Consider the following 19,305-nt stretch of genomic DNA (forward strand, 5'->3'; position numbering starts at 1 on the left):
GGATGCATAATTAGACTCTTGGAAGCTTGTGTTCTTCAGGCACCTGGCAGTACCACAGAAATGGGGCTCTGAGGCTGACCTACAGCTTGTAGCTGAGTAGGAAGTAGAAGGCAGGAGATGCTCATCTGGGACTTTGCTGCATATTTGGTCCCATGGCTTGGACCTGCACAAAGGGATCAAACAGGGTGAAGTCTGAACCCAACCAAAACTAATTGCTAACAAAGTCTCAGGGTTTCTCCACCACCTGCAGTCACCAACAAATTTAAAGCTTGATTATTTCAGTATATCTTGAAGGAGTTAACATTGAGAACAGCTTAGGGAAGATAAATAAGGATGTTTCTGTGCTGGCCTTGGATATGCATGACCTTGCCTTCCTCCTCTCCTATTGGTTTTAGGACAAGCCAGATTAAGGAGTGATCTCTTTCAAACAGTCTTCAGTTTGTTAAGCTTGTAAACAACAGCAAGGGTGGAAACCATTGCAAGATGGATAAAGCTCCCCGCTGGCCGGGATTTCCTTGTGACGTGCTGTAAGGAATGTGTACTAGTTAACGGGGCTAATTCAATTTGCGGGAGCTCCTTTCCTGATGCTCCGTGCATTTCCTTTTCCAGGCAGGTGCCTGAGGTCCCCTGTTGCTTTCAAGGCCACAACAGCCTTAAAAAAACAGGCCTCTGTGGGACATTATTGGGAGCAAGGAGGGGAACCTACCCCTGGGAGAAAGGACAGGGGCCTGGTCTCTGTAGTCTGAGCCTGTGTGTGAAAGCTCAGCATTGTTCCCCCAGCCAGGCACCCCACACTACCTGCCCTTGGGTCAGCTGAGCTCCAAAGCAGTGCTTTGACACCCAGCCAAGCCAAGAGCATTCCAGCTTGGCTCTAGTCTGTCTTCACACAGCACTTGGTGTCAACACATCCTTCGCTGGAGCAGGGCAGGATCAGAGGCAGCGCGCTCAGCAAGGGTTTTGTTCTCGCTACTCTGTTAGGCTGGAAAGAAGCCAGGGACCATCCGGGTAGGAGAGGCTGGTTTGTTGCAGATCCGTTGAGGATTTTTTTTCCCCTGCTCTCTCACAAGGGATACAAACCAAAGAGACTTTTGCAGTGGCAGCATTAGAGGCTGCCGTGTTCGAAGTGCTCTCATTCATTTGTAAGGGATGACTTGTTTATGGCAAAACAGCTGAGAAGCAATCATTAGGATAGAAATGGAAAGGTACACTTTTTTTCTTTTATGGATTATCTACAAAGTTCTCAGTACAGGGGGGAGAAAACAAGACCACTAATTCAGAAAAACAAAGATAGATTACAGGAGTGTTGTTGTACCTGAACTTGGTAGTGAGGGATACCATCAAAAATTATCAAACAGCCTATAAACAGCACCTTGTAAGACATGGTGTTGAGCATAGAGCTGAGTGTACAGTGGATTTATAAGTGCCCACACTGTTTTTATGTGTTTTCAAACAGTGCTATTCAGTGTTCCCATTCATGTTTGGTGTGGTAGTATAAGAAGAGTACAACTCAGACGATATGGCTCAGAAATACTTGGGAAGAGCTGCAAGGGCTTCTGTGGACAGCAGGAGAAACAGTGCTGCTGAAACAGCCCAGGAAAATCAATGAGGTAAAACTCAGTAACAGATAAAAAGGTGCTGCATTTAAGAGGGAGAAACAATATTATCCCAGACTGCAACTGTGCTTCACCCAAGTTAAGCCAAGTTCTTATATGTACTAAGCAGGTGCCATGTGAAAATGGACTCAACAGTTTGGAGCCAAGAGCCCAAATCTAGGTGAGTATAGCAAAGGAAACCCACCCTCATTGATTACAGGAACTGTACTATTCCCTGTCTATGAAATACCCTTTATCCAGAGATCTGCACAGGTGTGGAGCAGAGCAGACACCCGTTCCCAAGCCTACTCTGCTTTAAGATGCCCCAGCTGCACATCCACTCAGGAGGAGGATGGCAAACCACGTCCACTGCTTATAGACAGACTGCTGGGAAGGCTTTTCTCTCCAAACTAAGAGGCATCTTTTCTGCTAGCGGGGCTTTTGCTGTTCTTTTGGCAGTTTCTGCTGGATATGGAAAATGCAGCCCAGCTGCAGACTTTAAGACATTGTTTTAGGACAAGACCTGTCAGGAGGAATGAGGCATTTTGATGGCAAGTTGCTTATGCAGTGACTGTCACATGTGCACAGGAGAGGCTATGTTTGCCTTTGTGCCTGCTGTCCTTTCTGTATCTGAAAAACACAGGAGCCAGTGCAGTGTTTTCCTTTGGCCATTCAGCATTGAGTGTACCAATAATAGCACAGTCACATAGTGAGAGTTTAGGGGACGGGACTGTGTCCTCTTCACAAGGGACATGGCCCTAGCCTGCCAGGGATGGTGCTGCTACTCACATAATGAACAGAACGTGAATGTCCTTTGCACTTTTCCCCAGTTCCCATTGCTCTTGGCAGAAAGTTTTGGTGCCCCTGGTATCTCTGTGTGGTATGGGAATGTAAGTGCAAAAGGCAGATCAGAATTCATATGCAAAACTTCTAGTTTTTAAGAGAAAAGGTTGGAACAAGTTTCTTCAACCTTCAAAAGAGTGATGGGGTGAGGGACAGCCAGGTTCTGTCTTGTTTATTTCTATTTCAGCCCTAGCCAGGAGTCTAGCTCTGCAGAATTAAGACACCTTTCTTCCCACAAATCAAGGAAAGGTTGAAGAAAAGCACTTGTAGGACAGGGTGAGATCCTTTTGGGCTTCAAAGGTTAGATAGGTTCATGATGTGATGTAATTGATTGCATTGCAGGGAGTGCCTCGGGAAGCTCCAGCACTCTTAAATTTTGCAGTGAACAAACCCCGCACATGGCCACAAAAATACACATTTTCCTGTCTCACGGTACACCCATCCTGTTTGTAGCACATGCCTGACACAGGACATGTTACCCTGACCAAAAAAGAAAAGGCAGTTATATTGGAGGATGGTAGGCAAATTTCTGTACTAAAACTTAACTGGCATCTGTACTGCAGACCTCCAGCCGAATTCCTGGCTAAAGAACTGCCCGGCTGAGCAAATCTATGGAACCAAGTTTGTATGCAGGTGTGAATGAGCGTGGGACCTCAGAGCCAAATGATGAAAGTTCACCCAGTCAAAGACTTTTGCCCCAGTTTCTTCAGTGGATTTTCACTCACCACATTTTTTTTTTTTTAATTTCTCTGACAACTCTCAGATTTTTTTCTTATTTTCTGTATATCTTGCATCTGTTCCCTCACCGTGTTTTTTTCTTGAGCATTTTTAAAGCCTGCAAATCCAAAAGTCCTCAAGTTCATGTTGAACTTCTGAACCTACCCTGTTCAAGTGGGTGCTAAATCAGGCAGGACAAGTCAAGCCAGCTCTAATTCTGATGATAGCAATTGTGCTTTTGGAAAATAATTGACAAACATTCTGCATTTAGACAAAGCTTGTCTAAGGGAGAGAGAACGTTTGTATTCTGCAACCCTGGTCTGCAGAGAGCCTGTGTTCAAGTAGGACATTTTAATAACATCCTTCATAGACAAGTGTTTTGCTTGGAACCCTTTTTTCCTCCCTCCACTCAGACAATTGTCAGAGAAGGGACTCACAGGGAACAAAATGGAATTACATCTATTCAGAAAATTAGAACAGCCTGCATTTCTTTCTTTCTGTGCTGAATTCAATACTAGCGGGGCTATAATCTGCATTTTTTTGCCTGAAGCACACTCCCACTCTTACCTCTTCACAGCAATGCTGCTATTCTCACAGATAAACAGGTCCTCCCTGAACGGATTATAGCTTTCAGCCAAAGGCAGCCTGATGACAAGGGAAAAACAAACAAATGCATTCCCAGGGCCTGATCCAACTCTTCGGTAAGAAACTAGAGACACTCACAGATTTCAGTAGAGTTTCTATCCTGCACTTTACAGCCCCTTTGCTGATGACTAATTGCACAGGGCCCAGGAAATTTGCGTAGTAAGGACTCAGTGAGGACTGTTAAGTACATTGTGTCTCTCCATCATCTGGCAGGTAGCTCAGGGGGATCGAGCCCATGGTCCCCCCACAGCTGCGGTGCCAACCGGATTCAATTGAACTCGGACACGTTGGCTTTCCATGTGACATGATTCCTTCTGCTGCCGCAGGTTTGCAAGCTTTTATGAAGCTCTGAGTTCCTGGATGGGAAAACTGATAAAAGGAAGGATCCAAATTGCCAAAGGCAGTTCCTGAAGGGAGTGGGGTAGCAAGAGGCGACACTAAATGAGCCAAGATTGACATTAATATTCACGCTTCAAGAAAATGAGTGACTAAAATAAGGAAATGAGGGGCAATTGAATGAAAAATAAGCCAGAAATCGGTGTGTTGAGTTAGGAAGACACTAGGGAGGGGACAAGCGATATCTGAATTGAATGATCAGGAAACCTTGTTGGTTTTGGGGTGGAAATAGTCCTCTGAGATGACTCTGTTCCCCCAGCCCTGGTGGGAGGGTCTGTCTGCCTTCTGCTCCCGCACCAATGGAGCTGTGTCACTCCTGCGCTCTTGGTACATCCTTCCATCCCGGCTGTTCAGCTAACCAGGTTCTTTTTATTTCTCCCACTCAATTCTTGTGTGCTGCTGCAGCCAGGGACCGGTGCTTTCAGTAGTAATAGGCTCACTATTGCTTTGAATTAGGAGGACTTTTATCAGCCCACTGTTCCTGTAATTTACCGTGGTTTAGAGTGATAATGAGGATTTGGGTATGTAAAGAAACCCTAAAGTACACATGGAAATCAACACAAGGGAGTGCTACTCTGAGCCTTGGGCATTAGTGACTATGAATGGGTGAGTGAGTGCTTAGCACAGGAAACCAAAACAGGAGAGACAAAAGCCACACATAATCTTCCTGGGCTGGGAAATGCTGTTTATCTTATTTGTTTAAGTGACTGGAGAACAGAAAGCTTTTCTTTCCTATTGTTGATCAGTAGCTGTGTTACAGTTTAGCCTTAGCTGTGCACAGTTGCTTGCAAGACTTTGGCAAGGAAGCCTTCCTGGGCTGCTCCTGTGTGGGACCCCGAGGTGGTCCGGGGAGTCCTGGAACTGTGGCATGAATCCATCACCCCACCACAGAAACCAAAAGAATCGAAAGACTCCTTTCAGTCTTATTATGTCTGTAGAACCACAACTGAAAAACAAGGGGAGGGGAAGTTCTTTAAGATTAATGTTATTTCGGGGTAAAAAATGTGAAATGCTTTCTTGCCAGGGATGGTCTGTAGCAACAAATGTAAACTGTGGTCACAAATACTCCTGCCAGTGGATATGCAACCTTTGAGTGGACAGTGGCATAATTGCATATGCAAGTGGGGTTGGAAGCATACTGGTTTGCTACCAGATTCCACAGCAGTGCAAATCATTTGTAATATTTTTGGTACTCAATTAGTGCTCCCATCTATAATTTCAGAAGCCTCATTCTAAGCTGGGGGGAGGAAACACATCAGGCCTGTTATTTCTGCTGGCAACACTGGTACTAAAAATAACTGTGTGGATGACATTGTGGAAGCTGTTTTTGAGTTTGTCAATAGATAAATTTTGAGTGGACAGCAGGAATTATTTCTAAGGGATTAAATGTGTTATGCTATGGATTATTATTCCTAGAGAAGAGGTGAAAGCCTCATTGCCCAGAATCTTCTAAAGCAAGGATTTAGGAATGAAGAGGAGTGAACAATCTTGCATCATGCCCTGATATTCTGAGGGATTTGGGGATCCTTGAGAGGTATCAGTGAAGAGCAGCAATAGAAGTTTCACTTCCATCAGCCGGATGAAACAGCATCAAGGCCAGTCTGTTCCTGGGGTTTTCTCAGGGGACCTTTGACCCTGTCTCGGGCTCTTGTTTGGGCATCAGTTGGAATAAATGTGATTTATAGCTCTCCAGTTCCCAAGTAGAGACACCTATGACAATCCTTCCCAAAGTGGGGATGGATTTACCCACCCCCAGCCCTGCCAGGGCAGCAGCAGCATTCAGCGTGAGTTATTCCATTTAACATTGTCAATTGATTGCTTAATGAGCCACTTGTTTGCCGAAGGTTACTCAGCACTATTGCCTCTGCTCATAGATTAGGTGCTGCTTTTTATCACGTATTTCCCCATATTCTGTAGGTTGTTAATCTGTTATATGGATATTAGTAAGCCACAATCACCCTGTTTAAAGGGGACACTGTCAGCGCTATTAGATGGTAAATCAGCACTTCCCTACCTGTGTTTCCTAAGTTTAGATCACTGCTGTGTTTGTTTTCTTTTCTTCCCGCCCACATCCCCAAAGGGCAGAGGTGCTCGCAGCTTACCTCCCCGGACCAACAGCAGTAAAGCTGGGAGCAGTTCCTTTTCATAGGATTACAGGTGACAGGAGGAAAGCCTGGCCAGAGAGGGAAGGTCTGTGCTGTTTGGAAAACTTGAAAGCGTTGAGAAACAAGTTAGTTGTCCAAGCTTTCCTAGATGGGTTTTGGAAAAACAGAAGTCTATACCATCAAAATGGCTTATCATCCAAATACCAGCACTACACCCACTAAGTGGGTGGGAAGAAAGAGTCAAAGAAGTCTATGCTCATTAAACCTCAGCCTCTCTGCATCTAATCAAACCTCTCCAGAAGGCAGTAATCTTTTACACTGGGGACAGTAAAATAATACTAGAGATAAGCTTAAACACTGATGATCAGATGTGGAATAAATTTATTACGATGCAGATTTACCATGTCTAGCTGGATGCTTTATAAGACGGTTCAAACAGTCACTTTGAACTGCCTTGCATCTTCTCAGGTACTCTTGGGAGAGACTTACAGGCAAATTTGCAAATTAAATCAATAAGGAATTTTTCAATTGAAGATGAGGACATGGGGGATGACAAAGACTGATGAAAGCAGTAGGAGGAATATACTCATGTTCTGAGGTGTTTGCAGCAGCAGTCCCAGCGTAATGGGCAAACACATTTACACATCTGTTTAAATGTGGCTCTGCTCTCAGTTATGGGGTCTCCTGGAAAGCCAGTGGTGGCTGAAGCAGGATGAGTCTGTACACCCAGGGGCAGCTGCTTGCACCATGGCATCTGCTGCCTCTGCGAGGTCTGGGGCCCACCAGGCAGTGTGGCTGCAGCAGGGGATAGGGAAGAGGTGCCAGGCGTGCTCTCCTATGGCTGTCCCAAGAGGATCACTTCCCCGGCAGTCTCCACCTTGGTTCTTGGTAGTGCAGTGCTCCTGGGGCTCCCATTAACAAAGAATGGGCCTGGGGAGGAGAACTTAAGTACCGGCCTGGCTCTAAGCCAGGCTTTCAGATGTGTTACAGATGGAAGAGTGTCTGGCCAGGGTACCCCAGATACTTGATTCTTGATCTGTCCTTTCTCTGCTGGCAGGAGCTGTTGTGCCAATAAGTTGACATGAAATTCTAGGAAAGTGCAGGGACCTATGCCTTACCCAGTGAGGGTGTGAGAGGTGTGCCTGGGGTACAGGGGCACTCTGCATATCCCACCAGGGTGGCTGAGTCACCCAGGGATGCAGGATCTGCTTTGTGCCAGTGGCCAGCCCTTGGTCTGCTGATTTTATAGGAATTCTCCTGGTTAGAGCCCTGTCCTTCTCTCCCTCTGCCACCAGGAGGTCACAGGACAGCACTTGGATCTGGTTACAAAGTGCCAGCTCACTCTGCAGAGCAAGGACAAATAATTATTTGTGGTCTTTTGGCAGTGGGTGCATTCATTAGGGCACATGTTTGTACTCTTCCTCTACTGGCAGCACCCCACCTCCCAGCTCCACCCCGTGACCCAGCAGCCTCACATGAAGGCTCTGACTGGCTGTCCCAGCTCAGAGAGACAGGAGATAGAAAGACACACAGAGGAACACAAGAGCAGGTGTCTTCTGTGCCAGGAAATGCCATGAGACACTGAGGATGCCCAAGGTCTTCAAATCCTCTTTCAAACAGTATTGTGTTGGAATACATTGGCTGAAAAGCTTGGAAAAACACTGGAAAAAAATGTTTCTTCATCTTTCTCATGGCAATTTTAGGGAGACTCAGAGCAGAGGCAGTACCTTCTCCCATTGCTACAGGTCAGGTATGTCTGGAGTCCTGTGCTGAGTTAGACCAGCCAAAGTCTTGTCCCTCCCACCGGTATTTTCTAAACATCAGCTGCATCTGAGAATCACTGAAGGATTATTTGAAACCTTGTGGCAGGTGTCAGGGAAAATCTGTAAGAGCTGTGCTTTTGTCTTCCTTTCAGATAACCTGTTCTCTGAGTACAAGTGTAGAAGTTATGATTCAAATATATCCAAATGCATGTAATTAACCACAAGTGCAACATACCTCCTTCCTGCTGTGAAATCTTATTAGCAGTGTGGGCAGAATCCTAAAGTAGTGTATCTGCCAGGTTTCAGCTCAAAGTCTTCAGCTTGGAAAGGCTCAGTGAGCAGACCTGAGCAGGCAGGCTGGGAGAGCTCAGAGCCATGACCTGGCATTACTGAGCACAGGGGTCCAAAGCAAGCTCTCACCACCTCTGTTTGGGGAGGTGCCTACCCCTGCTGTATCAGAGCCATGCTTCAGCTGCAGGCAGACTTCCATGGGTCTGCAGTAAACACAGACAGCAGGAACTTTGCAGCCCCATTGCAAGAAATAGCACAGTTAGACAGGCGAGGTTTGGATTTCTGCTGCTTGCAACAGCAGGAATGACAGAGGTCAAACTGCTGTTCCTCCACCCAGGGCTTGTATCTCATATACACCAGACATCCTCATTTTGACTGCAAAATTTTCCATATCAATGGAGGATCCATTGCAGTCTTCAGGGAATTTTCCCAGCAGCCAGATACCCTCCCTCAGCCAGTGCTCTGTGGGGTGTGGTGTGGTGCTTGATTACATCCTCTAATGGAAAGGCAGCACACTGCAGAGCTGGGAACACCATGACTCAAAAATCTCTGAGCTGAGATTAGTGGAGGCTAATGTCAGCTTGGCAGCACACCCAGGGGGTTGTGGCAAGCACACTGCTCAGAGATGAAGCCCCTGAGCTGTAATCGTGCCAGAGAAGATGGACAGGATACAAGGAATGGCATAATCGCTCTTTCCAGAATTGATTCCTCCTCAGCTTAGCATGTTGAAACATCAAAAGTACTGAAAAACCCCCATCTGCCACCAGACCTAATCAAACACATCAATTATTGCTTCAGAAAGACAGTTGCTGCTAGATTTGATATCCCAAAAAAGCAAAGCTGCTTTAAAGCATCTTTTTATTTTAGCTGAGTGTTTTCATGACAGCACACAATTCCTAATGAGCACTAATACAACTAGGACACACAGAAAAATATGTCAACTGTGCAAAGATCAGCTCTAGACACAGAAGAGGAACTCTGAATCCCAGTGGATTTCAGTGGAACGAAGGGCTTTGGAAGCCAGGTTTGTTGCATTAGGGCAAGGAACCAGGTACATTCTCCCAAAGCCTTGCTTTGATACACTGAGAGAGTCGTACACCCAATGTCTGGGTAAAAGACACAGGGCTGGTCTTATTGTGCATTTTGGCAGTGGTACTGGATTGGTGGTGCTGAGGATGAAATACGTGGGGCAATGAAGAGACTGTGCATGCCTCTTGTTTCCTCTGTTGTCCACAGAATATTTGGTTATGGAGAGCAACATCTGAAAAGGTTTTTAAAGGCAAAGTCACCTTGCAGCTATCAAAACACTTCAGATGAGGCAGATGGGAAACCAAAAATATTATTTAGGTTTGGGCAGTAAAACTGACATTGAACCCATTTGCCTCGTTTTTCAGGCTTTGATGATAGTTAATGACAGCTTACAGAAGTTGTAAGTGATCTAAAAAAGCCATAAAAAGCTGCTTTGTGTCCTTGTTCAGGGGATGAATTTAACAAAACCATTACGGGGCTTTAAAACACTATTTTGACTTTCTAGAACCAGCTGTGGGATGATCCAGCTGCAGTTGGATCCCCCTTGCATCTAAGAGAACATTTAAGAGGATTAATCCCAATAATTTTAATTCAACAAAATGACCTTATGTAACATTACCAAGGAATTAATGAGAATTCTCTCATGTGGGTCATCACCAGCCTGGTGGATTTTTTTTCCCTGAGGGATCTCATTGGTCTCGGGCAGAGCATGGACAAAGTAGATTGACTGTGTAGCACATTGCATGGGATGAGACGATAAGTCACTCGGAGCAGGAACACTTTTTCCTTCACTGAATTATTATTTGGGAATGTACAACAAAGAATGCAGCTGTCAGCCTCCTCTGGTTCTATTTGAAACCCTTTTGGCTCCAAGGCTTTTTCCACAGAAAAATGCAATCTCATCTAATGCAAATGCTGCTGCAGGAATCTGTGTAGTCCAGCTGTCTTTTTTCAATTGAAAAAAGTCCTGATCTAATTGTTTTTGACTGTGTTTCTTTGCTGTTCTTACTGAGCCGAGCAGGATGCATATTAAAACTAATTAGATGCATGTAGGGTATTCAATATTTGATCTTAATATTAAAGGCCCCAGGAGAGGGCACATTATCAAAGTTAACCACTGCAAATTTTAATAAAACCAAACTATGCCAGTTGTCTGACATTGCATAAAACCCAAGCCTGTGCTGCTCCCAGCTTTGTGCGGGACATGGGGATCAGGGGCAGCCTCTGCCTGCACCCTGCTTCCACCCTTTGCTTCCCATTGGGCAGATCTGCCTCTCAGGAGCAGAGGAAGCTGATTTGGAGCAGGAAAAAGAGGGTCTTTGGCTTCTGTATTAGCTAGTGTGATGGGTTTTTCTTCCCCTGACTAGACCCCTATACTGCCATCCCCTATCTGTGCTGTAGGGGAAAGGTCTGAGGTTTGGATGGGGGACAGAGCCAGGCACTGAGTACCTGCAGTTCCATGCTGGGAATCAGATCCTGAGCCTGTGTACATCGGTGTACCTTCCTCAGCTAGTCCATAGCCTGGCCCTCACCAGAACCAGCAGCTCCCAGGAAAGGAAGAGCTCATTTATGGTTATTAACACCTGGGAGCAGGATAGTACATCCAGGTACCAGAACTCCTCTGGGGACCAGTGGCCAGCAATCTCTGCAGGATAAAACTCATTAGGTTGCCTCAGGTGAGTTAAAGCATTGGTATGGTTGACTGTGCACAATTAGGCTTGGTGTGGACAGTGCTTATTTTCACAGGTAAGCCATGGGACAAGAGGAAATGGCCTTAAGTTGAACCTGGAGAGGTTTAGATTGGATATTCAGAGGATTTGAAGAGGTTGTCAAGCACTGGAACAGGCTGCCCAGGGAAGTGGCAGTCACCATCCCTGGATGTATTTAAAAGATATGTAGATGTAGATGTGACACTTAGGGACCTGATTTATTGGTGGAGTTGGCAGTGCTGGGGTAAGGGTTGGATTTGATGATCTTTGAGGTATTTTCCAACCTAAACACTTCTATGATTTTCCTGACTTTGTAGTGTTAAATTTCAAAGGATGACTATGTCCCTATTGTGTTGGGTGGAGTACTAGCACAGTAGCTGGCTTTGCTCTGCCTACCCAGCCTTTCCTTCTTTTGAAGTATCAGAACTAGTGTCTTTCATTCATCAACACTAATTAATTACTTTCAGGATGCAGTAGATTGTTTACGCTCTTGAAATTGTTTTATGCACACACTTAAAAACAAAGTATTTCACTCCACTGCTTCCTGTTGAAAATGTAAATGCTGAAACAATCTTCACACTGCAGAGTTGGGAAGGTCACTGGTGCATCCCAAATGTGGGGTGCCAAAGCCAACCCAACACCCCAGTCCAATGAAGAACACATAGCGGGAATCTCAGCATGCAGTCCAGGAAATCATCTCTCATCTCAGCTACAGCATTCAACCAAAGCAGGGATCACCCCTCAAGACAGCCCAAAGCCAAAATTAGGCATTGATGTAGAACTCAATTAAAAAATAATAATAATAATTAAAAGAAGACTAAGAGCTATTTCCAAACAGCCACAGGGCTGCAGGGACACAGCGCCATGCTGGGAGTGCTGTACATGTTTCTAGTTTAGGGCTAACTGGAAATGAAGAGTATTCTGCAAATATTTTATACACCTGAAACAATCTGAAATCAAAGGTTTTGGGGAAGATGCAGTATCTAGCTCTTGTATGTCTGGAAGCTAATCATTGTTGGCTCAATAGCCGCTTGTCTACAGACAAAAATAAGATGGTAGCAATGTCGACTCTGAGCAGACACAAGAGAGTTTCTTGTAACATCATCTTCAAGCTTTTTGGCCAGCAGTTGAGGTGCAGAAGCACATGGCTGGTTTTAAAGAGACACCATGAAGGCATCAGAGGGACTCACAGGCATTAGGCACAAACTGAACTGCCTCTGCCTTGTACAGGTCTGTGAAACTTCTGCAATTGATTTGAGTAAGCTCAGCCATTTCCAGGGCTGTAGATTTTGGCAGCATTTCAATCACCTGATGGATTTGCTTATTTTTTAACATGAACCATCTGGTTAGTTAGAATAATATCTTTGCATGCAAGAAATACTTTGGTGGTAAGAATTCAGTTTTGAGTGACCCAAAGGTATTTCCTCCAGAAAGGAGATTTTCCCCAGCTGGGTGTCTGTCACAGGGCTTCATCAGTATTTCTTGGACCAGTGTTAAAAGTCCAGGTTGAAAAAATTATGCTTTTTAAAATGAGCTCCATTTGCAGTTTTTAGATGACCCTGACTAAGGAAGTTGTTTTTCTTTTAGTAAAAAAGGGCATGTAGGCAAACAGTCATCTTAATTTTCATCTTGGAGAATTTCTTGTGGGAATAGGATGTACAACATGGCATTCTAGCACAGCTGGGGGGAAGAAGAATGAGAGTTTAGAATGATTTGCACCCTGTCACGGAGGTCTGAACCGTGCCTTTGCTGTCTTTGAACACAAGGTCATGGGCATCTGCGTTGATTTAGTTTAACATAATCCAGGAATTTTTAATCGCATTTCAGGCTATTAAACGAGTGAGAAGAGAATCACTGGAATTTAGCTTCATAACTCCCCTGTAAACAAAGTTTTTAACCTCATATCAAGATAAAAATAAATTTAAAGTAGCTGATTAGCAGGAGATTTTCCATCAGAATTTGATCATCCTCCTCTCTACATATTAAAGTCAGATTTTTGTGCTATTTTTCCCCATTTGCAAACAAAGATTGCAGAGTTTTCTTCAGAATTAGATTTTTTCTTTTGACTCAAGCTTTGTCCAGCCACACCAGAATAACTTGCCTGATTCTGGGTAGGAGACAGGAAAGATTATTTTTGAAAGAAAAAGGGGGAAGAAGGGAGGGGATAAAAATCAGAAAAGTTTGCTGAGCACAAATAGATTTTGTGATGTGTGTTTGTTCCAAGATTTCCCATCTAAAATCCACCTTGGATCAGTCTATACCATAAATGTGAATGTACTAATGGGACTCTACAGCCTGAGCAAAAATGTGTTTGTGGACAAATTCTCTGTTGTCCGGGTAATGCCACCTCCCTTCTGCCATGGCCCATCTCCTCCCTTTTGCACATTTTACACCCACCAGCATCACCTGACACACTTTGCATTGTCCCACAGTGTCGTGTGGATTTGGAACACTGCGCAGACCTGAGCTTTCCTGGGGTGGAAGGAGATGGAGCTGAGGAGCTCAGAGCCACCCAGGCTGGAGGGAACCTGCAGGTACCACACAGGGTGGTGCCACTGCCAGCCCAAACCAGCTCAGCCCTAGAGCCCTGAGAGCTGAAACTCATTGCCAAGGCACAGGGCTCTGTAGGAAAGCTGTGCAATGACCTGTAAATTCCTTAATTTGTCCAGGTGAAGGTGAGGACCAGGTCTGCTTTTATAGGACCTGGACCATTCATTTGTAAGGTATTTGCCTGCAATACACTTTTGAGTGTAATAATCTCCTGGTGATTTCTTGCTTGGTTTTATTCAAGCAAGTCACTGTAACTGTAGGGATGTGCACTGATATGGGAAAACTTCATTCAGCTGGAAACATCTTGCTGATTGAAAGTAAATCATCTTAGGTAAAACAGAAACAGTATGGGTTTTATTTTCTCTGGTAGGCAATTTGAAGTTTATAAGTACATCTTTCACAGTGATACAGACAGTTAGAAGCCACACAAAGATCTCTGAATTTTGCAGGAAATATTTCAGAGGCATTGGCTTGAGGTTTTGGAGTGATGACCAAAGGGCATGAGATGAGAGAGGGCTGTGTCAGTTGGGGCATGAGAATCTGCATGTGAAGCTGTGAAAGGGATGAAGGATGCTGAGCATTGGAAGCAGGAGAGGCTGTCCACAAATCTCTACTGCTGAGCATGCCACCCCCTCCTTCTGGCACAGAAAGGACAGATTTAATAAGACTAAATGCCTTCAGGTCAGCCATGTTTAAGGAAATTCTTAGTACATTCTTACAGGCGCCATCTCAGAAATACAAACACTTCTCCTTGAGAGCTCTTGGAGGGCAGGTGAGGCACCAGAAGACAGGAAAAAAATGTAAACATGGTGCCTCTCTAAATATAGAGGTAGAAAAGAGGAGTAAGAATTATAGACCAGTCAACTTGTAGAAGCTTTCAAGAGAATTGAACAATCAATCATATAATTTGCAACCACCTAGGAGATAAAAAAGGAGATGAGTGACATACAGCATGGATTATACAAAAATTAAGCATGTTAAACTAGTCTCATTTGATTTCTCAGCAGCAGTAGGAGAGCAATAGTTGGTGTCATATCTAGATTTTGAGAAGAGTTTGTCAGAGCCCCACTGGATTTTTTAAAAAGTGTCCTGGAAAAATAGTGCATATAAACCTACTACAGGTCTTACACAAAAATGGGTGAGTAGCACAATTCATTCCCGAAGTATACAGTTATCAGTGGCTTATGGTCAGAGCAGAGGACTCTGACAGCCAGGACTCCACTGGAGTCTGTCAATTTCCTTCTACATTTTCATCAGTGAAAAATGAATGGAAATATATCACTAATTACCCCTAGCAGTGATATGGAGCTGGAAGAGGTGCTTCAGCACATCAGAGGATAAGCTTTACAGCTAAAAATTATCTTGGCAGACTGGAGACGTGAGGACTGAGCCTAGTCTGGGGCACTTTGCCTCAAAAAAGAGGAGGAGGACCTGCTTGGAGAAGGTGTAGGAAAGTGTCAGTGTGTTGACTAAACCTGGCTCAGGTTGGAAGGGCTGGAAGGAAAGCACCAGAATAGCTTAGCTGGAACTGATGTATGGGAGTGACGATGGCTGTAGCCTCTGCTCCAGGAAGTTTTCAGGATGATGGACAAATATTTCCCTCAGCAGTGACCTGGTCAAACTGGCTCCTTGGTGGGATCATCCCCCAGCTGAGCTGCAGCCCTACTGCACTGGAGCTGTCGTGGGCTTTGTTCAGAGCCGCTGTTCCACAACCACAGGGGCTGTGCGTGTCAGCAGGGACAGGCGGCAAAATCATCTCTGGCTTTGCCTTCTTAATGCATTCGTTGTGTAGTGAAAGGCTGAAGGCACGTAAGTGCTTTGTTGAATGGAAGCCAAAGCAAGCTGCTATGCAGAATGCACCCCCTGTTTCCAAGTATTTCATTTATTTTGTAATTAAGCAATAATTGCTGAGGCACTGGGCATTTCTTCAGGATTAACGACTTACTGAGGGATGGCAGAAGATCTGATCTGTGATGGAACCATTTTCTCTAGCAAATACCTGCCTGTTACTGCCATTCTGAAATGAGTACACCAATACAACATGCCAATATATGGGTTTTGCAGTTAGCAGCTGAGGGATGGGGAGCAGGCATTAATGGGTACCTTAGGCAATCAGGTTGTTTCAGTTGTCTCTCATCATTCCAATCAGAGCACAGTGTTTTATTAGTCACTTGGTGAATGAAATGGCTTTTTAATTGCTCAGAATCACTTTTTAAAATTACAGCACTTTCTCCCCCCTCCACAGCCCCATGGGATCCTCTTGAATCCCTTTTCTTCCTTTGCCCTGGAGAGAACCAGTTCTAATGAAGCAAAGAGGAACCTGCCTGCAGCAGTTTCCTTTGTAATTCGGACACTGGGAAAAATGTATGCCATTTATGAAACAGAGGATTTACATTTTTGGTTCTGAAAACCCTCTGCTCCCATAATTTGCAGATTGATTAAGGAGTAGCCCACCCTGCCTAAACCTGTAAAGACTTTACAGTCTTGGTGTGCTGCTCACTTCTGTTAGTTCCTACACCTGTATATTTTTAATGGTCACAGCTCACTACAGTACACAAACCCCACTGCTTCTCATGTCCTGTGGCACCAGGAGCTGGCTCAAGCCATGTCCCATAGCAAGCTAGCTCCCAGGAGTAGTGTTGGAGCTTTAAATATCCTCTAGACAGTAAAGCACAACAGCAGGCAAGAGGAAAGGTGTATCCCAGACAAGTGAGTGGCAGCATGAACATTTCCAAAAGACTATGGAAAAAGCTGCCGCAGGACTGGAGCCATCAGATGGCCAAGGCAAGCAAATGGAGAAATGTTTGTGAAAAGCATGTAAGACAATAAGCCAGTTCACAGTGTCCTAGCAGGCTTTGGAACAGGAGTCAGGGGGGATTTGCTCACTCAAATATTAGGTAATGTGCTCACTGCATGAATCCATAGGTACTTCCTACAGCAAAGCTTCCATACTGGCATCCACAGTGCTGCTATCAGTCGCCGTGGCTGCCTTCAAGAGAGATTTCACACCGAAACAATTGGAATGTTTTTTCCTCTATGCTCTCTCTGCCCCCTTTAAAAGTACCAGTTCTACTTTTGTGTTTGAACAATGGCAGAGTTGTTGCCCAGCCACAGTGTGTTCACTGAGGGATCCCTTAATTCTGCCCCTTCAGCACAAGGAGCCCTGTTACTCAGTAGGGACCTTACTGGCTTGGAGTATTTAGAAGTGAAAGTGTCAGGCACCAACTTCATGGCACAAAGCTAAAAACGGTTTAAACTCTGAGGAAGACCAGAAACCAAAGCTCACCTTTTTCCCCACACAGCTGTTCAGCCCTTCTTTTTGCCTTCTGAATTCCTGAGTCAATGTCAGTAAAGGCCAGAAACAAATCCAGCCCAAGCTTTGGGCATCACTCCCATTTCCTCCAGCTGGTCCAACAGCTGGACCAAACAAATTTCAGCAGCATCTTCTTGAGGCTATTACACTGCCCCTTGTGCCTGTCCTCACCCTTTTCTTTTCCCCCCTCTTATGTTTCCTTCTCTTAGTTGCCCAAAACCCAGCATTTAATTTTGCTTGCCCCAAAATCCAGCCGTGAGCCAACCATCCAGAGAGAATGAATTATTCCTGGTGATGCTTTCATAAACCTGCCTGCCTCCCATGGGACCCCTGCTCTGCTGTGCTTCTTGCTGTCGTGCTCAGAGCTGGGAGGAAGTGGTGCTGTACAGTCTCTTGAATTCAGACAGAATTGATGCAGATGCTTTTGCCTTGTGCCACCCATAAATCTTTGGGTTGACTGCTCTTTTTGGCAAAGAACACGTTTCCCAGAAGTTCAGCACTTGTCTGAGTAACAGTAAACGATCCATGAGATCCAGTGCTGATACATGGCTCTGCTGCCCTGCCTCCTGCCCCATCACTCAAATGCTACTGTTTCAAACCTCACCATAATCACTGGATTCACAGAAAATAAAAGCTACAGAGTACAAGATCTGCTGTTGCCCATAACTCCATCAAAATCAAAACAAGCTATTGAAAATTTTTGGCAAATTGGCAAGTCTTGATTTACTAAGTCAGAAAGGTTTTCATCCACCTCTGTTCTCCTCAGCTTAGGTGAGGGAAGCAGCAGCCCCCTGTGCTGTTTCCAGCACACCAGCACCATTTGCCTTTGCCGGAGGGCACCCAAGCAGGGGACTCTGCCCAGTTCCTCAGATCAGTAGCTTAAAAATTTCCTGGTCACTAATTGATTTGAATTATTGTCTGTCTGAAGCTGTCTTTGCCTGTAGTCATGTATTTCCAAGATTCAGGGGTTGTTGAGCAGCTCCTCCCGGGAGCTCAGTGCTCAGTGTTGAGTAAGATTGTGTTGGGGACAGCAGAGGGTCAGTCACTTGTGTTAGAAAATCTTTCTGTGAGCTTCACATCAGGGGAAGGAGATCTCTGTCCTGGTCAGCATGTTTCTACCAGCCTTGTTCTTCATGAAGTCATCTGTTAATAACACTGAGCTGGCATCCAGCCCCATTCTCCATCCCAGCACTGTATCTATTGCAAGCTCACAGTGTGAGATAGTGCTCCCTCTCTCCCAGGGGATGCCAGCACTTGTTGAGACCTTTGATGGTGTGTATCTGATTTAGAAAAAAAAGGAATCAAAAATCTTGTTACAGAAAGGATGCTAGGTTTTATCAGAGACCAGATCTCTTACTGAAGGACCCCTCTGTTGTCCAGTGATATCTGAGGATGAGCAAACAAAGATTTCATTTTAGCTAAGCAGATCATCCTCTCTTCTGACATTTAAGGCATAACTTACGTCTTCTTCACTTGGAAGAATTATTGTCAAAGACAATTAGTTCTGAAAATCCTAGTTGTTTTTGGAGACACATCCAGACTTAGTTCTGGAGTTACTTAGAGATGAATAAATTACAGGAGTCAGTCTTCTGACCTGAGCAAGAGACTGCAATAACTTGCTCCATCAAATAACTCCTTTGCAGTGTTTAATAGAGACCAATGCACAGAGCATCCTGTGCACAGAGCTGGTAGGACTGCGGGTCACATTCCCATCTTGCTTGGAAGGGATAACATAACATGCCTTGAGGCAAAAAAAAATCTCAGCACTTATTCTAAAGAAGAGAGAAGGAGGGGGGAGGAAGTGTGGAGGGTAAGTATTTTAAGTGCTTCATAACTAAGACACTTCCCCCCTCTGTGCCTGAGTCCCCATGTGTACAGGGGGATTTTAACTCTGGTTCCTTTCGTAAGGGACCCCAGGAGTTACTACTACTAAAAGGACTAGACAAGAACCAGAGGGTTTTAATTACTTGTTTCAGTGGTTAAGATCTGGTCTGATCTGATGGTCATTTATCCATAGACCTTGACTGGGAAGGTAATGTAGGAGACCTCGCCCCTGTGACTGCTGAGCATGTGAACACAAGTTGCTCCAGGCTTCAGCGTTTGCAGTTCATTTAGGAAGGAGGCACCATATGCACCAACTGTGCACAAAACCTTCTTGATAGAGAGCAAAAGGGATGCTAATTCCAGCACTGGGCTCAGACACACTATTGGTGAACAACCAGAAAGGTTTAAAAAGAAATGCTGACTAAATTAGGCGAATCAAGCCAGCAGATGTGCTCTTCAGAAGAGCACAGCTGTCTTTTAAATGTCTCTCCCACTGAAATTACATTCTCAAGAGTTTTTTTGTTCTTT

At 44.8% G+C, this 19,305-nt stretch overlaps 1 protein-coding gene across 2 annotated transcripts in view; it reads left to right on the top strand.

The window, feature by feature from the left end:
- Nucleotides 1-19,305, top strand: part of GNAO1 (G protein subunit alpha o1) — a 140,251-nt gene that overhangs the window by 28,711 nt on the left and 92,235 nt on the right. The gene's annotated exons all lie outside the window — the stretch shown is intronic.

This window comes from Poecile atricapillus, chromosome 10 (genome assembly GCF_030490865.1).
Source record: "Poecile atricapillus isolate bPoeAtr1 chromosome 10, bPoeAtr1.hap1, whole genome shotgun sequence".
NCBI classification, from domain to species: Eukaryota; Metazoa; Chordata; class Aves; order Passeriformes; family Paridae; genus Poecile; species Poecile atricapillus.